Source organism: Orcinus orca, chromosome 21, assembly GCF_937001465.1.
Source record: "Orcinus orca chromosome 21, mOrcOrc1.1, whole genome shotgun sequence".
Classification (NCBI taxonomy): Eukaryota; Metazoa; Chordata; class Mammalia; order Artiodactyla; family Delphinidae; genus Orcinus; species Orcinus orca.
Genome location: NC_064579.1, coordinates 22148164 through 22167423, shown reverse-complemented (window position 1 = coordinate 22167423; position 19260 = coordinate 22148164). Strand labels below are relative to the sequence as shown.

At 42.1% G+C, this 19260-nt stretch overlaps 1 pseudogene; it reads right to left on the bottom strand.

Annotated features, from left to right (window-relative positions):
• Positions 1 to 17192: 17192 nt before the first annotated feature.
• LOC117197424 (voltage-dependent anion-selective channel protein 3-like) lies at positions 17193 to 18627 on the bottom strand (annotated as a pseudogene).
• Between the last annotated feature and the right edge of the window lie 633 nt (positions 18628 to 19260).

Below are 19260 nucleotides of genomic sequence, written 5' to 3'. Positions count from 1 at the left end.
TTCTGGAAGATTAACCTGGTAGAAATGAACATGATGAGTAGGACTGAGTAGGGAGGAAAGTGAAGAGCGGCCCACCCCCTGGGAAACGTGTAGTCACGGGGAAGAACGTGATGCTCCAGGTAGTGCCCACAGGTCTAAGAAACATCTGAAGCACTGCACAAGAGTTGGCGATGGATATGAGGGATCGGGGGCCTAGGAGGATGGCCGTGGTTTGTACGGGAAGAGGATGTTTAAGGAGGATCGTCCCAGGACAAGGTGAAATTTAGGGGCTGGGGGAGGGAGGCCATGGAGATGTAGAGCCTTAGTCTAATCGCAGAGATGAGCAGGGAAGATGCCTGCTCTCCTGTCATGGAAGGGAACAGGCTGAGGTCCCTGGGAAAGCTTCCTGCTCAGCATGTCCCTCTTCCCTTAAGCTAATTTTCCTTGCAATTCTGCAGCAGTACAAGCTCATTAAATAACCCAGTCAGCAAAATGTGCCTGTGATTTAGTCCCATGAATGTTTGATTTCTTTTATCTGTGAGCATTCATTTTATCTGTGATCCAGCAGTTGAAAGCTATTTGTATGTTTTGTATGTTCTAAGTGGAGGGGCGAGGGCTCTGCTTTGCTTGCTTCTGAGCTAGGGAGCATCGTTGGTGACGTGCCCAAAAGCACCGGGATGGAGAGTGATGCTGCTATGGCTACTGTACCCACCACCGGGGGAAGGCCGGGGTCAAACAGTTAATAAACAGATAGGCAAAGCCTCGACCCGCCTGCCTCTGGATCCTACATCTGCAGAGAGCTTTATAAATAGAGTTAATTTCTGTCTGGACCAGCCTAACTGAATACTTGCTTGAAGGCAAGCGTATATTTAGATGACTGCCCCAGCTGTTTCCATCCCGCAGTTTGTGTGCCTGATTGAAGCACGTTTGTTAAATACAGATAAAAATGTTCTTATGGTCAAGTTTATTGGGCATCCATTTCTTTGTCTTTGTCAGAAGGATAATAATGGTTCACAGAGTTTCTGGGGGCAGTGGCAGCAACATGTGGGCCAATTAGGAACAGTAGTGCCAGTGAAAGACCAAGGCAGCTTGTACCAAAGTGGTAGCAGTGGTGGAGAAAGTGGATATATCTGGAATATATTTTACAGTAGAACCAACAAGACTTGTTTCTTGATTGGATGGGGTTGGGTGGTGTTATTCATGGGGGAAATAGAGTACTTAAAATGATTAGGTTTTTGCCCTGAAAAACTGGTGGATCGTGGTTCCATTTATTGAGATTAGAAGGACTTTGGCAGAAACAAGTTTGAGAGAAAAAAATAAATAATTCTGCTTTGGAGATGTTAAGTTTGAGAGGTCTACTACCCATCTAAGCAGAGTTTCTGAGCAGGCTGTCAGATGTACACTCAGGGGAGCTCCGGCAATGGAGATTCAGATCTGGGAGATAGAGTTTGCAAATCTCCAACCTCCTTCTCAGGTGTTAGGCTAAGGTAAGGAGGGGGAAGAAATCCTTCTCGGCTTCAGAGAAATGAGGAACTGATGTCTATTTGTCAATTTATATTTTCATTTGTTCCTCAGATATTTATTGAGTGCTTTTCAGTGCTAGATGGTGTGTTGAATTCTGTGGTTACAATGGTAATAAGATGAGTAAAAATAGATACAATCACTGCCCTCATCGACCTTGACACCTAGGTCATAGTTGCAACACTATGCAACACAATCTGAGCTTCGTATGTAAATTTAAATTTTCTAGTAGCCACATTAAAAAGCTAAAAAGAATTAGATGAAATTAATTTTAATAATATATGTTATTTAACCCAATATGTCCCCAAATAATATCATTACAACATGTAATCAATATCAAAATTATTAATGAGATATTTTACTTTTTTTAAATTAGGTGTTCAAAATCCATTGTGTATTTTACACGTACAGCACATCTCAGCTCAGATTAACCACGTTTCAAGCACTGAGCAGCCATACGTGGCTATTGGACAGCTCAGACCTAGAGTGTGCTGTATAACTTTGCTCCTTGATATGCAAACCCCTCCCTCTGCCCACTGATTATCTCAGGACATCGGGGACCATCTGGGGCTCCAGGTTGCTGTACAATAGCGAGGTGGAACCTCTGAGGATCACGGCCCCAGAGCAAAACCATCAGTTCATGCTGCCTGAAGGGCCAGCAATGGCAACCTGATGACACAGGTGTTATCATTCCACAGATCAGTATCCAGCTGTCCCCAGCCACACCTAGATTAATTAGTGACCCACTGGAGGATAACTGCTGTGTGCTTTTAAAATGGCAGCATTGCCACCATGGTAAATATGTTTACTGGCAAGGTTAAAAAAAAAAGTTGGCTTTCTGTAAATCAAGCTGTCTCAATCCCGCATTCTCTGTGGACAACCTCCCTTGTCATGTGTCCCTGACACGTGCTGGTGACTCCACTTGGTGGTATTTCTCCTCTGATACCCAGCACCTGGCCATGGTAGGGCTCACTGTGTGCTCAGCAAGTGAACACGGGAATGGTATGCTTGTTCCATGACTCAGGGGAGGAAAGTGTGTAGGATTATGTTTCTGAACTTGGTTCCTTCTTCAAATGACAGATATAGACAAAGACTAATGCCTTCTCTGACATCTTCCTCCCAGGAAGAATCAACACGGGTATTTCTTTCTTTAACAAGTATGCGTCATAGCTGGTTGCCTCTTCCCCATCACGTGCAGTTCAAAGGTCAGTAAAAAGAGGTCTTGAGGACAGCAGCTTCTGAAACCTAAGAGAGGTGCAGAAGCTCCAACAGTGAGATGGGGCTTCATTGGGAGCAAGCTGCTTAGGAAAAGTACTTCTTCCCGACCACTTCAAGAAGGCCGCCCGTGCAGACATGCCTGTGGCAGTTTCCCTGCTTAACTTTTTCCCTGAAGATTCCATGTCTAAAGACAGATTCAGCCCAGCGTGGGCATGCATGTTGAAAATTGCCCAGCCTTTCTACCTTTTGCCTTTTTGGTTCATCTGCTATTTCACGAGAGTCTGAACACTAGGTCCTCCCCTGGCTTCCTGAGCCTAGAGATGTGCCTTGCGGGGGCGTTGGCAATGAAGGAATGAGACAGGCTGTGATAACCCGGGGCCTTCGAAAAGCAGCAGACAAGGACTGATCAGGGAGCTGCAGGAAGGCGAGCCTGCGCGCGGACTTGAGGGAAGGAGAGGAAGGAAGCTGGGATGGACTCTTCCTCGCAGTCGTGGTAAAGTTGGGCAGAGCCAGAGGGAGCCTGAGACAAAGTCCCCAGCCAGCCAGAAGAGCTCCATGTCCCCCAGGAAGGGGCCGTTCCTAGCGCCCCTGCCACCTTCAGTCATCGGTGGGGAGCTGCCTGTGGGGAACGAGACCTTGGCCAAGGCAGAGATGGATTTCAGAGCGGCAGCTGGTGCCCTGGACCAGCGATGCCCCTGGTAGCTGGAGGTCTGGAAGGTGCGCCCCCATGGCCGCTTTCAGGCCCGTGTCCAGTTTCTCTCATGAACAAGCTGTGTGGGCCCTGCATGGTTCATACACAGAGCAAGTGCCACATGACATGGGGGGCTGTGCCCTGGAATTGACACTGAGGTCCTAGGTCAAGCTCCTGATCATCACTTATTAGCTCTGTGACCTTAGAAGAGTCACCGAGCCTCTCAGAGCCTTGGTTTCTTGATTTGAAACCAATACCTGTCTCACGGTGTTGTGGAAAATGAAATGAGCTCACGTGGGAGAGAGTGCTTTGTACAGTGTTGATACAAATGCTGAATGCCCGAGTTGAACAAAATCAACAAAGCACAATTATTAAAGACCAACAACAGAAAGTCTGGAATCTTGCTCTAAGGAAGGTCTGTGGCAATGAGAGGGACTTTCCCCATCTTTGTGGTTACATTTGTGGAACACAGCACGCTAGCCCAGTATGCAAGTTCCACAGGGTCTCTATCACTTAGTGGATGTCAGTTGCTAGACTATGTTCCAGGCAGATATTTATGAAAATTTTAAAATGCACAAAGATTGGGGAAGATGAAGAGTGTTTTCAGAAAGGCCTAAAATTTTATAGAAGATGGCTATTCTGCAGTTCCTGAATAATTTATGGTGGAGGATGATTCGTGGTGAGTCAGTGGTAGCTGCCTACTGCTTCCCTGCTTTCCTCTTCTGCCTTCTAAGGTGAGGAAGATGCTGGGAACAAAAAGCTGTTTGAGTTACAGGTCATCTGGCAGTTTTTATTCCAGGGCAATATTGAGATTTGAAAGGCTGGGGCCCTGCCTCTTAGAGACCCCAGAGTGACAGCACAGGAGTAAGCAGTGACTCAGAGGCCTCTTCCAGAGACTCAGATTCCAGGGCAGACTTGCTCACTGGGCAAAAGATTCTAGAAGATGGTGAGAGTGAAACTGGAAGAACAAAGCTGGAAAGACCCTGTGAGTTTATTTTTAAATAGTTGAAGGACTCAGAACCACATAGATTTTATTCCGGAAAAAAGGCATTGAAGAAGCTAATCTGTTAGAATCCAGGCTTCTAATGTTAGCTCTGAGTAAATGAAATTAGGCATTGGACTGGTAGCAACCGGGTAGCCAAGGGTGGAGACTGAACTGCACGAGGTGATGCACACCATCAACAATTTACTCAACTATGAGGAAACAGGTCAACCCACCTGAGGACACCCCCGGACGGAAGACTCCCCAACCAGGCTACTTGCTTCCCTGCTGAGCTCCGTGAAGTGTTTTGTTTCATTTAGCCACCACCCACAGATTAAAGGCAATGATTTCTCCTTCAAAGACAGCCCTGGAGTTACAGCTTTCCCACCTTCTCTTTCTTTCTGGCCACACTACCTCTTCCGGTCCATGGCAGCCCGCAGCCACAGCCAGTTCAAAGGGCACAGGACACAACGTGAGCGCGTAAACCAGACACCGATGGAGGGGGTCTGACCAAACCAGGGTTTCTGCAAGTGTGGTCCATGGACCACCCGTATCAGAGTCCCCTGCATATCTCACCAAGGAGGAGATTTCAGCAGCCCCACCCAGACCTACTTATTCAGAATGTCTGGGAGTGGAATCCAGAATCTGCATTCTCTCCCCACCAACACACACTAGTTTTCCCCAAGCCATTCTTTTGCACACAAGAGTGTGAGACGCAATTAGATGATCACTAAGCTCTCAGATCAAAAACCTTCATGATCCGGATTTGAGAAAATTTATCTTATTTTTCAGTTATTTACAGTTTTAAAGTTTTAAGCTCTTTTTTCCCTGTATATACTCTCTGGACTTTCTCTTTTATCAGTCAGGGATCTATTTTTTAAGTCTCAACAAAGTATTCATAATGTATATAGTATATTACATGCACGACCCTATGTTTTCATGGGAGACGGGAATACTGACAAAAATATATGAGGCGCCCTGCCCTGAAGGTGCATACAGGCCACAGGAGGAGCTAAGACTACATGGAACCAACTTTGCTGCAAGGCGGAGGGTCACCAAATCACAGGATAGATAACTCAAGAGGCCCCCTTCTGACTGGTCGGTACTTGGCCTTGCCAGTAGTGAAATATGCTGAACATCAATCGTGGCAATAAGTACTATATGACTAGTGGAAACAAAGTTCTTCAAGGTTGAGAGGAGGAAGATATCACAACCAACCGAGGCAGTGAGGGGAGGTTCATAGGACACGTGGCAACTGAGTGAGCCCATCAAGGATAGGTAAGATTTCAATGGGAAGGGGACATTCCAGTAGAGGAAATGGTATGAGAAAGGCATAGGGGTAGGGAATTGTGAGGTGTGGTCAGGGAATGCAGAGAAGTTCAGTCTGGAGTGAGTGGAGAGGGGTTTCATTGGAAAGATGGTTGGTTCCCGTCAAGTCAAACCACTCCAAAACCTAAAGGCTTAAAACAACAACAGCCATTTATTTTGCTCATGAATCTATAGCTTGCCTTTGTTCTACTCAACATCAGCTTAATTGGGGCTGGGGGATCCACTTTCATGAGGACCCCGTCCCACGGCTGGAGGGTTGGCTGTCTCTTCTTCTTTATGTGGGCTCCTCTATAGTTTGGGCTTCCCCACAGCTGCTGGGTTGCAAGAGTAAGCATTCCCAGAGAGCCAGGTGGAAGACGTGTCGCCTTTATGACCTAGTTCAGGGAGTCAGAGTATCACTTTGGCTGTGAGCAGGAGCCCAGATGCAAAGAGAGGGAACAGGGACTCTGCCTCCCAATGCGAGGAGCATCAAAGTTCTTTGTAAGAAGAGAAGGTGGGAAGGGAGAAGTGATAGCCAATTTTAGAAAATATATGTGAGAACCATCTCTAATGATGCATTAAATGTAATATAAAGCACTTTTAAAAAACACAGATAATTTTATTATATATATCATGGCAACCTTTCAAATAGGCAAAGCTAATATTATTCTTATTTTGCAGATGAGGAAACAAAACTGAGAGAGACAAGAGTAGAAAGGTGGATTTGCCGTGAATTTAATGAAGCTTTAGTTTCAGAGCCCCTCACTAGCACTGACACCTTCTTCCAAGGCCCTAAGAGGATCCCAGAATTGTGTTCACAGGGTCATATGTTTTGTAAATTTTGAGGTAAGATATCTTAACTGCAACTGGTTAAATCCATTGTACTTTTCCACTTTGACCTCCTCTCCATCACATTACTCCTTGTGTCAGGTGTCACTGGAATGATGATGAGCATTTTGGAGATCCTGTTAAGGGGAAAGTGAATTATGGATACATTTAGTTTTGGTGGAGTGGGATTTATAGATGTGGATTTCAGTAACTTCAACATATAGTTGTTATTACTGGGCTTCCCAAAGCAGAAATGACTTCCAGAAACACTCCTATGGCTTACTGACACTCATCCAGGAATGTGATACTAAAGTCCGAGGCCAGAGCTCGTACTGTGATCTGACTGTGTCCTATGGTATCTGGAATTAGAATGAAAACATATGCACGGTGGAGGAGAAACAAAGTGTGAAACTTATATAACCGGAAGCTAGTCTGTGGAGAACTCTTCCAATCAGAAAATAATTGTTGTACCTGCCCAAAGTCAGAATACAATGCAAGGAAAGCAGGTAAACATTATGATACAAATATTAAGAGAGAAACTCTCTGAAAGGAAGAACTGGAACTCAGAGCTGCTGGCAACCAAGAAAGTTAACGATGCCTGCAGCGGGTTTGCAGGAAGTGGAAGAAAAATGAGGCTATCTGGCTGTTACCATGAAAGATGAACTTGTAGAGAATAGGAATGGGGTCACAATCATTATCAACTCATCAACAAAAAGCACCAATAAAGTACCATTTCGCACATTACACTGTGCAGGGATACTGGAGTGTAGAGGATGGCCTTTCATTACACATGCTGGATTAGACATGGTTTCTGACCTGTATGATGGAAGGTAACATAAAATGAAGCTAACTCAGGCTAGCTCATTGGGTAAAACCAACAACAGAAGGAAAATAAGACACTACTTACGCGATGCAATAACTGTATCTACGTTGTTCATTGGCACACAATATTTGTTAACTTGAAATGGAATGCAGGTAGCATGTTTTGGAGGAAGAAAAATGGGAAATAATCATTGAAGTCCTATGCTTAAACAGGGCAGGAATCAGAGAAATCCAACTGCAGAGAGTTTGTGGAGGAAATAGGATTCTAAGAATCACAAAGTTGGCTGGGCAGGGAGGTTATTCCCAGTGCATGCTCCAAATAACTGTTGGGTACATTTCATGATGCAATTACAGTGTAACAGGTAAAGGAACTTTGAGCATGCTTGAGATGAGTGATCTGAATAACAATTGCTATCGTTTTTTAGATACCTGTGTCTAAGCAGAAGAAAATAAATTAGGTAAAATAATCTTCATTCCTGATGATGCCTTTGAAAGAGAAACAATCTTAGTTGTGCTTGTTAAAGATCATAGGGTCCACAACATCATCAGAAATGGTGGGTTTGGGGTCCAATGGATGAAGTTGATGAGTGCAGTAGCAACAGTGAGATCTAAAGGAGAAGATGAGAGTTAATAGAGGGCAGACTAGGACGGTTTTAGTAGCCATGGGAAAAGGCGGCATGTCCGTGAAGAGATGACCGTGGCAAGGGGTGGAGATGAATGGAAGCTCACTCTGAGGATTATTGGTGGTGTTGGCCTCTCCAGGAACAAGAAATAACCTCCTCTGTTTGTCTTGCTACTACCTCTAGCTACAGCCTCGTTCTCTCTGTATATTTATGTCTCACATTAATGGGCAGTGCCTGCTAACTGGGTTCCTCCCCATCTGGGTTCCATGCTGTCATGGTAGAAGTCTTTTCCTAATCCCCTCAGTCTTTTCTCCCCACAGGAGCCCTGGGCACAGTAGGGCTCTCTCCTTTTGGAAACTCTCTTCCCTGATTTGTGACTTCCGTGACCTACATTAGTGTCTTATCTCTCTCTCTCTCTCTGCCCCCTCCTTTCATCTTTCAGTGACTCCTTTCCCACATCATGCTCCTCAACTGTGGGCACCCCCAGGTGTCAATCCTAGTCCTCTGGTCTGCTCTCTTTATACTGGACTCTTGTTCATTTTCACTTTTCAAATAAATACATTTATAATAATCTCCAAATCTGCATTTCCACAGACCACCTTTTTGTCAAAGCTTGTAGTACATACTCCTTTATGTATTATTATCATTTCAAGCTCAAAACATCCAAAACGTACCTCCTCAGCTATCTCCCAAAACTAACTCCCCCCCTCACTTCCTAATTTCTGGCCATGTTATCACACTTCACACCCAAATTCTTCTAAATTTGTGTCTTTGGGCTTTTGTGTTCCTTTGTCCCTTACATCAGTCACCAAGTCCTGTGGACTCATCTTTGCCATGTTGGCAAATTCATACCTGTCTCTCCTTATCCCAAGAAGCCCAAGCCATCTCGTTACATCTCTCCAGGGAGTAGAATGTTTGTTGTTTTTCTCTAAATTATCTTCCTTAAACACTGCTTCGGTAGCAGTGGTAGTAGTATCATAGTAGTATCATAACTAAACACTTACTGTATGTCAAGTACTTTAGTAGAAGCTTTAAATACATTACCACATTTAAGCCTTTCAACTCTATGAATTGATACTACCGTTAAACACATTTTACATTTACTGAATCTCAGCAAGTTTAACCATGTTTCCCAGAGTCTACAGCTAACATGAATATGGCCTTGAACTTCTGTCTTGTCATGCTACATATGTGCTAAAAAATCTACAACAGTCTCCTGTTGCTTTTCAGGTCAAATCCAGCATCCAGTGTCTCCATAATCTAGCCTCACCAATCTGTCTAGTTTACTGCCTTCTGCTCTCCAGAGTGGCACCTTTCTTAACGGCCCCACCTTCCTATGTAATGGGTGGAGCACAGACATTGGATCATGAATCTGACATCTACCGCTTCCCTACATCTGAGTTCTCTTATTTGTGAAATACCTACCTCATAATCCCAGGATGGCTGTGAGGACTCGATACAATGAATGTAAAGGGCCTGGCATGGTACAAGGAACATAATAGGTGCATAATAAACAGGACCCACTGTGGCTGTTACTATTATTCCTGCCTCTGTGCCTATGTTCATGATATCCCCCACGTAGGAAATGCTTGTCCTTCATATTGCTCTAGCCTAACAGTTCCTGAAGGCCAAATCCCACTTTTATTTTTTAATCATTTTTATTTTTTATTATTTATTTATTTTTAAAATTGAGTATAGTTGACTTATGATATTATAGCAGATATTATATTAGACAGTAGATATTAGGTTAGATTTGATATTTTTATAGATTCAAATGTTATTATAAAATATTGACTATATTCTCTGTGCTGTACATTACATCCCTGTGGATTATTTATTTTATAACTGGTAGTTTGTATGTCTTAATCCCCAATCCCATCTTTATTAAAGTTTTCCTTTACTCCAGCACACATTGGTCTCTCCCGTCTACAATTCTGAATGCACTTTTTATATAACTAGACAACTAGTATCATATACTGTCTTATTCTTGAATGGTTTTGCATAAATCAGCCTCACAAGTTACTTGTGAACTTGTTTGTGTTTCTTCTGTTCTCATCTCAAAGCTCTTGGCAAAGTGTACCAAAGTGATTTGTTAATTGATTGATGGGGAAATTTAAACATTAGGAGAAATGTGAGAGGAAAAAGGAGCAAATTGGATATTCTCTTGTTTGATTTGATTTAGCAATCAATGATGGTGTTTAGATTATCCTGTAAGAAGCCTGAACCAGTAGGGGAGATACAGAAAAAGAGTTGATATCAACTGTAGTATAGGGACAGAGAAATGGTAGATCTCTGTATTATTCATCTCTTACTTTTAAATTCTTTCTCCTAAAGAAGAGATAAACCCAGGAGGAAATGCTGTGAGACACATCTTCAGGCAGTGAAAGAGACAGAATGGTGTGAAGATGCACTGAGCTGGAAATACTGAAGAGAGGGTCCAAGACATTCACGTTTGTAAACCACACAGAAAAAACCAGGAAGCACATTTAAACAGAAAAACCCAGGCAATATTAAAGAAGTGAGATTGTGACTGATGAAAGAGTAAGAGGAAAAGCCTTAAATGAACTCAAGGACCCAGTAAATTCGTGGAAAGACAGATTCATTGCTTAACCAGCCACTAAGGAAGGAAATCAGATAACCGTATTATTTTGAAAGAAACCAGATTATGTTTATTGAGTGAACCGGAAGAAGTGAAAAAGGCTAGATACAGGTGCTTTGTTTTGGTTTCTGAGATCGAGTCATGCCAGGGAGCCCATCTGCTATATTCATAAGATGCCAAAATTGGGAGAGATCTTGACAAGCTGATGAACTCTGACTGGTGGGACGGCCACCATGGACGAGCAGCCAAGGAGAATTGAAAGGAGAGCATGTATTCATGGCTTTGAAGCCCTGTATTATTCTGCAGAGGGGATGTAGGTTATATTATATGACGTGAAGGCAGAGTAAGTAGCCAGCTTGCTGTAAATCACCTGCAGAGCAGCCTTGTTGGCCTCAGGCCAAGGCAAGTAGGCAAGGCTACTTACTCCAAAGACTCTGCAGTCACTAGTTGTTCGACTTAAAGGATAAGAGGGATGTGTTCACCAGGTGTGCAAACTGCTATATCAGACAATCCCAGAACTCTAATGTCCAATCAGGTGTTAGGCAGGTGGCCTTCCACATAGTAATTCAGGGAAGCAGCTCCTTCAGTGAAGTTCTGCTGTCTTCAACCCAAGATCATCCTGGAATCATCCATCAGCGAATGGGGGAAGCGGGAAGAGAACTTCCTTAGTCCCTAAGTGGCAGGATCACTTCCTCTACATTCCATTGATGAGAACAAGTTGTAAGGCCCTACCTAGATGCACTGGTGACTGGGAAATTAATTTGACTGTTTTCCTAGGATTATGGAATAGGAGGGGTGAGTTAATCCCTATGGAGGAAATTATTGGGTTGGATTTTTAAAAATCCAAATAATGATTCAAATTTTTCTACCAATCAACATGCCTATAAGCATGGAATGATTTAATTTTTCATTTCAAACAGATGTTTTGGGTTGTGAAGACCCAAAAAGCCTATGGGTCTCATGTGCTTTTTGGTAAAAGAATGTGAGTAAATGGAGATTGCAAAAGTTTATTTGTTGAATCAATGAGTTACTAAATTAATGAAGCTTCTATAGGGATATAGTGGGAGCTAATTCTTCCCCACCAAGAAACATAGAAATAAAAAAAAAAGTCTAAGAAACAGAAATGAGAATTATGAAAATTAATCATTCAGCCAAGAATTACAGCATTTATTAAGAGACAAAAGTACACAGTTTTGAAATAGCTGAGCTCTAGGAACTTCAATGTTTCAGTTTTGCATCAGGGTGCTATTTCGTTCCCAAGGTTATTTGAGGTCTCCAAATCTCTTTCAGATTGAAGGAAATTATCATGCTTTTCATGCAAATACCTTAATGTAGCAAGTTGAGGGTATTTTATAGAAGTGTCAAAGGTAGATTTGAAAATTTAAAAAAATGACCAGTATGATAGAGGTTATACAGACAGAAAAGATCATTCTCAAACAATAGCATGAGAGATATGAGTTGGGAATAAAGACTAGAGTTCTTTGTCTATGGCAGAGAAAATGTGCAGAATCTCCCCCTGGAAGACAGACAGACTTACTTAAAGTCATTAGACCAATAACCGTGTTTTCTCTCTTAGAGGTCTCGGGTAACAGAAAAGATGTTTCAGCTCTAAATACAGAGTTTTATAGCAGAAAGATGTCACCTAATTTAATGTCCACTATAAAACTAAAAGGAAGTAAAGTCTTGAAGCAGTAAAATAACTTGCCCAATGTCACAGTTGGAGTGAACAGTCTAATTCTACTCCATAAAGAGGTATTAGCAATCCTATGGTTGTGTTGAAATTGAGGTTACTTGGATGCAAAATATCATGGGTCCTTTGACAAAATGGGTGGTAGGAGGGAGGAACAGAGGGATGGGAGGCCCGTTTCTGAAGCAGTAGGTAAAGAAAGTGTCTATAAGCAGGTGGGCAAGGCCTGGGACTGGGGGACACAGGCAGCCTTCTAGTGCTCGGGAGCCGAGAGGATGAAGCACGGTTCCCAGACATCTGTTTATGGCAGGAAGTGACACTATGGGTCAGTTCAAATCCCAGAGACGGGGCCAGGCTGGGTGCCAAGTCCACTGACAGTTGAACCGGGATTCAGAATAAGGCTGGCCTCCCCATGGCCTACAGACTAGCTAGGGCAACAGACCAGACTTAAGGAAGCAGTGCTTAGCTAGAGATGGGCGCAGGGAGAGAGAGGGCTGGGGACTAGGTGAGCCCCCTGGATGCTTCTGGAAGCTGCCAGGTCTCACACAAGGTCCCTCCAAGAGTCACCTAAGCCCAGCAATTGTGGCCAGGCCACAGGACCCAGTCTGGGCTGGTGGCTTATCCTCAAGCCCCCTAGGTATGTGAGGAGGGGTGGAGACACTCATGGTTTGCATCTGTGGCGTCCAGGACTGACTCCAGGGCTGCGGGGGATGGAAGGATGTAACTGCGGGTTGATTAGGAAGGCAAGGCCCCCAGAGCAGGGTCCATTACGTGGAAATGTGGTGGATCAAGTGGACATGAAGAACAGACCCAGCAGCTCTGCTGTCTCCAAAAGGTCCTAGGTTGGTCCTCTGAAGACCGGGAACTTCAGCTCAGCTTTGCCACTCATTGGTTGTGTGCCCCAGGCAAACGGTTTGTATCTCTAGGTTGTGGCTTCTTCCTTTTAAGGGAGGAACCATACAGCTGACGAGGAGGGTCACCGAATCTCAGAGAGCTTGTGCCGATGGCGGGGATGCTGGAGCATCAAGGGGTCTGAGGCACACAGAAGTGCTCCCAGAGCTGGAAGGCGCTGGACAAGTGGCAGCTGTCACCCTTCTCAGTCACCTCTCCCCTGGGGCCAAAACCCATTCTTCTGGATTTTCCCTCACTGGTCAGTGATCCATTTTCTCCTCATAGGATCAAGTCTAGAGTTGGACAAAGTCCATGAAGGAAGGACTGCCTACCTAAATAATGTTATTCCTTATACCCATTCAGGCAACATCACTACCAGCGAACAGTCATTGAATCCTTCTTCAGTTGCCAGATTCCACACTAGGTGCCTTGCATTCCTGACCCCTCCCCCAACAACCCTATCACATAGTTTGTCAATTAGCCCCAATTTATAGATGAAGTCACTGAGACACACAGAAGTTACAAACCAGTGGTGGAATCAGAACTTGAACTCAGGCAGCCTGTGCTTTATAACCACCAAACCACACCGTCTTTCCTAGGCAAGGCTGCTAGATCACGAACAAGCAGGAACAGAGTAGAGAAGGAATTTTCAGTGGTAAGAACTGGTAACTGGAGATTTGGGGAAAGAGAAATGAAAAGAATTGAAATGGAGAAGAGAAAAACATTAGTTTTTTGTGGGGAAAATACAGGGAATAAAATTTGTCTTAAGAATAAGATGAAAATGAAGCCGTGAAAGCCAGTTTTATTCATGCATCATAGACTTATAAATTAGACATTCACTGAATAGCTAGAATTAAACATGATGATATCAGCTTTTAGGGGACTCACAGTCTAAAAACCAGATGTTCATACACCTCCAAAATCTAGTTCAACAACAGGAGAGGTTTCTAGTAGAGTGTGGAAAGGGCTGTCTAAAATAGATCCCTAGGCCAAAAGTTACAGAAGAATTGCAAGAGCTGGCAGGGGAGGGAGGGGGAGGTTCTTGTGAAGAAAGTCAAATAATTCCACTCATTCAGGTCAAGCTTCCTCCCCTCATCCCAGCCGTATCAGACAAGAAAGAACAAACTTAGGGTCACTTATTTGGGGGCAGAGACAGGATGTAGAAATGAGGCCACTGGGGACTCCTTACATTGCAAAGCCTTGAAATTATCTCAGTTTTGCTCTGATTCCTCGGTGGAGACGTGTTGAACCCCTGAGTCTACTGACCTCTGCCTGATATTTGCAGATCGGCTTTGTGAGTCTCTAGAAGACAGTTCATGGCCTTTTGTAAGTAGAGAGAGGGCCAACACAATGATTCAAAAGTTGTGGCAGGACTATTTTCAAAGAAATAAAATCCTGGCGTTAGAAAAGCGAAGCTCTTAATCTTTCGGATACGGATGTAAACCATCGGAATGGGATGCAGTGGGCAGGATTAACAGAGTAACTATAGTCCAGATGCTTCGGGAAGCTGGAAAACCCAAAACATAACAGGGAGAAAAGCAGGATGGCAGACTGAGCAGGAACCACAGGTCTCTCTGGTTCCGTAAATTCTGATTCCCCCCTCAGCCCCTCACCCATCATCAGGCCTGTTCTTCTCTCTACGGATGGGGTATGAGTTTACACCAAGGGAGAAAGTCCATCTCAACTGCTTCTCTTCTTTCACTTATGTTTTCTCCCCAAATATAAAAATAGCATACTCAAGAGAAGGATTTAGAAAATATAGAAAGAGATAAAAAAGAAAGAATTTCTTATAATCTCAATATTTGTTATCTCCTGCCCTAAGGGGCCACCTGTCTTGTTTACCAAGCTCTACCCCCAGATCCTAGAAGAGTAACTGGCACATAGTAGGCGTTTAATTCCACATCTTTTCTGTATGAATCAATCCCAATTTTAAAAATGAATCAATCGGTATCCAGAGATTACATCTTAATATCAGTTGCACATCATCCCATATTTCAAAGCATGCATTTTCTGTAAACTTGTGTATTTTTTTCCTGGGCATGTTTTTATTGTGGTAAAATACACCTAACATAAAGTTTATCATTTTAACGGTTTTAAAGTATACAATTCAGAATCCGCCTGCCAACGCAGGGGACATGGGTTCAATCCCTGGTCCCGGAAGATCTCACATGCCGCGGAGCAACTAAACCCGTGCGCCACAACTACTGAGCCTGTGCTATAGAGCCCGCGAGCCACAGCTACTGAGCCTGTGTGCCACAACTACTGAAGCCCGCGTGCCTAGAGCCTGTGCTCTGCAACAAGAGAAGCCCGTGCACCACGACGAAGAGTGGCCTCTGCTCGTCGCAACTAGAGAAAGCAAAGAAGACCCAACACAACCAAAAAAAAAAAAAAAAAATCACAGGACTAGTGTGGTCTGTTTGCTTAAAGAATTATTTTTGTGTGTGATTCACTGGTAACATTTCTTCTTCTTCAAGACAGAATTAAAGCTTTTTTCATTGTCAAAAAAAAAAGTATACAATTCAGTGGCATTAAATATATTCATAAGATTGTACAACCACCACCACCATCCATTTCAGAACTTCTCATCATCCCACACTGAAACTCTATATTCATTAAACAGTACTCCCCATTCATTCCTCCTCCAGCCCCTGATAACCGCTGCTCTACTTTCTGTCCCTACGAATTTACATATTCTAGGTACCCCTATAAACGGGATCATACACTATTAGTCCCTCTGTGCCTGACTTGTTTCACTTAGCGTAATATTTTCAATGTTCACCCATGTTGTAGCATGTAACAGAATTTCATTTCTTTTAAAGGCTGACTACTCTTCCATTGTGTGTGTGTGTGTTTCACATTTTATTTATCCATTCATTTCTTGATGGACATTTGGGTTTTTCCAGTACATATTTACAATTTTGCATCTCCTTTTTTCACTTTATGGTATCTCATGATCATTCTCCATTTTATTAAAATATTTCTTATTGTATATTACATATAATATGAATATATTTACATAGATAATAATTATAGTTATTATAATTATGTTATATATTTATCCATTTTATTATTTTCTTTTGGCAGGCACATTTTATCTGATTGAGAGACAGTGTCGCTATAATCGTTCTCCTAAGTTTGAACACTTACGTTATTTCAGTCTTTTGCCATGGTAAGCAAGGCTGCAACACCCTTGGACATAAGCCTTTGTCCAAGTGTGTTTGTGATATTATTGTTTTCTAAGGATAGATTCTTAGAAGGTGAATTACTGTGACAATTATGTTATCTAAACTTCTCTTGATGTTTTCTTTCCAATTTGCTTGGCAAATGGCTTTCCAGAAAACAGTATGGTGGTTCCTCAAAAAATTAAAAATAGAACTACCATACAATCCAGCAATTCCACCTTTGGGTATTTATCTGAAGAAAACAAAAACAAAAATTTGAAAAGATATCTGCACCCCCATTTTCACTGCAACATTATTTGTAATAGACAGACATGGAAACAACCTAAGTGCCCATCAATGAATGAATGGACAAAGAAGATGTGATACACACACACACACACACACACACACACACACACACACAGGAATATTACTCAGCCATAAAAAAAGAATGGAATCTTGCCATTTGCAACAACATGGATGGACCTTGAAATACTGCATGATTTCACTTATATGTGGAATCTAAAACAAAACAAACAAATAAAAAAGCCAAGCTCATAGATACAGAGATCAGATTGGTGGTTGCCAGAGAGGGGATGTGAGGGGTGGGCAAAATGGGTGAAGGAAGCCAAAAGGTACAAACTTCCAGTTATAAAATAAATAAGCCACAGGGATGTCATGTACAGCATGCTGACTATAGCAAATAATACTGTATTGTGTATTTGAAAGTTGCTAAGAGAGTAGATCTTAAATCATTTTCATCACAAGAAAAGATAATTTCGTAACTGTGATGACAAATGGTAACTAGACTTATCATAGTGATCATTTCACAATGTATATAAATGTCAAAGCATTATGTTGTACCTGAAACTAATACTATAACATTATTTGTCAATTATACCTCAATAATTAAAAATAAAAATAAATAAATAAAAATTTTAATTTTTTGCTTGTTGTTGGGATAGAAGGATACAATTGATTTTTGTATATTGGTATATCCAGCAACCTTGCTAACTAATTAAATTTAATAATTTAGCTGTAGATCTTTTTGGATAGTCTATGTACACCACCAAATTGCCTGTGAATAGGGGCAGTTTTCGTCCTTGTGTTCATATTCTTACACTTGTTTTCTTTATCTTTCTTATTAGTTGGCTCAGATATTCTTGTCTCATTCTCAGTTCCAGAGGGAAAGTTTTTAACATTTAATCATAATGTTTGTGTACGTTTTTTTTATAGGTGCATTTTATCAGATTCAAGCAGTTTTATTTACATTTGCTAAAAGTTCTAATCATGAATATATATTGAATTTTGGCAAGTTCTTTTTTGGCACTTATCTATAAGGTAATATGATATTTTCCCCTAATTCTGTTAATATGACAAAATTTTTCAGGTGTTAAACCATTCTTTTTTTGTTTCAAATGTGATGGTTTTATTTTATTTTCTTCTGATGCAAAACCAAAGATTCCACTACAGCACAGAGACCAATATAATAAAAGGTCATGAGGAAGTGAGGGACAGGCAGGACGTGATGTACAAACTGGAGGATCATGTCATTTCTTTATAACATGACACTACATCATCACTGAGGAACACACTCAAAATAACACTTCGGAACTAAAAGGTGGCACAAACGTGACAACCTCCAGGAATGCCTTCAAGCACCTCCCTTAGGATGGACTTACGATCTCTAGACCTCAGTATGGGCAAGATTACAATTTTTGGAAGAATAAAAGTTTGCACTTTTCAAATTTCACAGAAGACCTTGACTAAGGTCAAGACATAGTGGGTTCATTTCTCTTAATTCCCAGGGACAAAGCTGGTGCATTACTCAAAACCACGTTAAGCTTCTTGGTTCAAATCCCGACCCAACCTTGTGATTTCCCGCATTGAAGTTCCTTCCATCAATCAAAGCAGATAGGGTCAGTCTGACTCCTGGGCAAAGTGTTCGGGTATGGCCCTGTCCAATCAGGCTGGCATGACTTACTTTAGCAGATAGAGAAGTTCTATAAGTCACTTTGTATTTAGCGGTGATGTCAGAAACGGGTATCCTTAACTGCCAGCCACCCAAGCGAGGTTCGGTGACATTTCAATCTGCTCCTTAACCTTCTGCTGGATAGAACCTCCAAATTCAGGGCCATGGTTCACAGAAGTGAGGAGCTGGAAGTCTGCAGCCTTGTAGCCCAGGGCAAAATTATTCCGTGACAGTTTGGACTTGGCTGTGTCAAAGCTCATCAAAGCTCATCTGATAGTCAGCAAGCCAGCCCTCAAAGACTGACAGAGCCCACTCACAGATGGCTGGTTCAGAAAAATCGATCAGTTAGTTCATTACTAGGTACAGTTGAGTGATATTCTATTGTGTTAAAATTCCACAATTTGTTTATACCTTCACCGTTTGGTGGACATTGGAATTGTTGCGTCACGTGTAAGTGTATGTTTAACTTTTTAAGAAACTACCAAATTATTTTCCAGAGTGGTTTTGCCATGTATTTTCATTTTTATATATTTAAAACCCCATAAGACTTCACTATTATGGTTTCAATCCTCAATATTCGTTTATATTTCCCTTTATGTTTATCTTCTATTTTTCTTTTCACTCTTTTTTGCATCTCTGAGCTACTAGCTGGAATCATTTTCTTTCTGGCTGAAGAACATCTTTTAGTATTTTCATTAGTGTTGGTCTGCTGATGATGAATTTTTTTCATTTTTGTTTGTCTGAAAATGTATTTGTTTCACCTACATTTTTGAAGGATATTTTTGCTGTCAGTCTGGTTGCTCCTTTGAAGCTCATTTTTCTTCTTCTGTTACCTACATTTAACACCTTTTTGCCCTTCATCTCCAGCAGTTGTACTGTGGTGTGCTTAGGTGTGATATGTTTTATAGTGACCTTCTTGGTTTTATTGTGCTTCTTGAATCTGTAGTTTGATATCATCCATCCATTTTGGAAAATTCT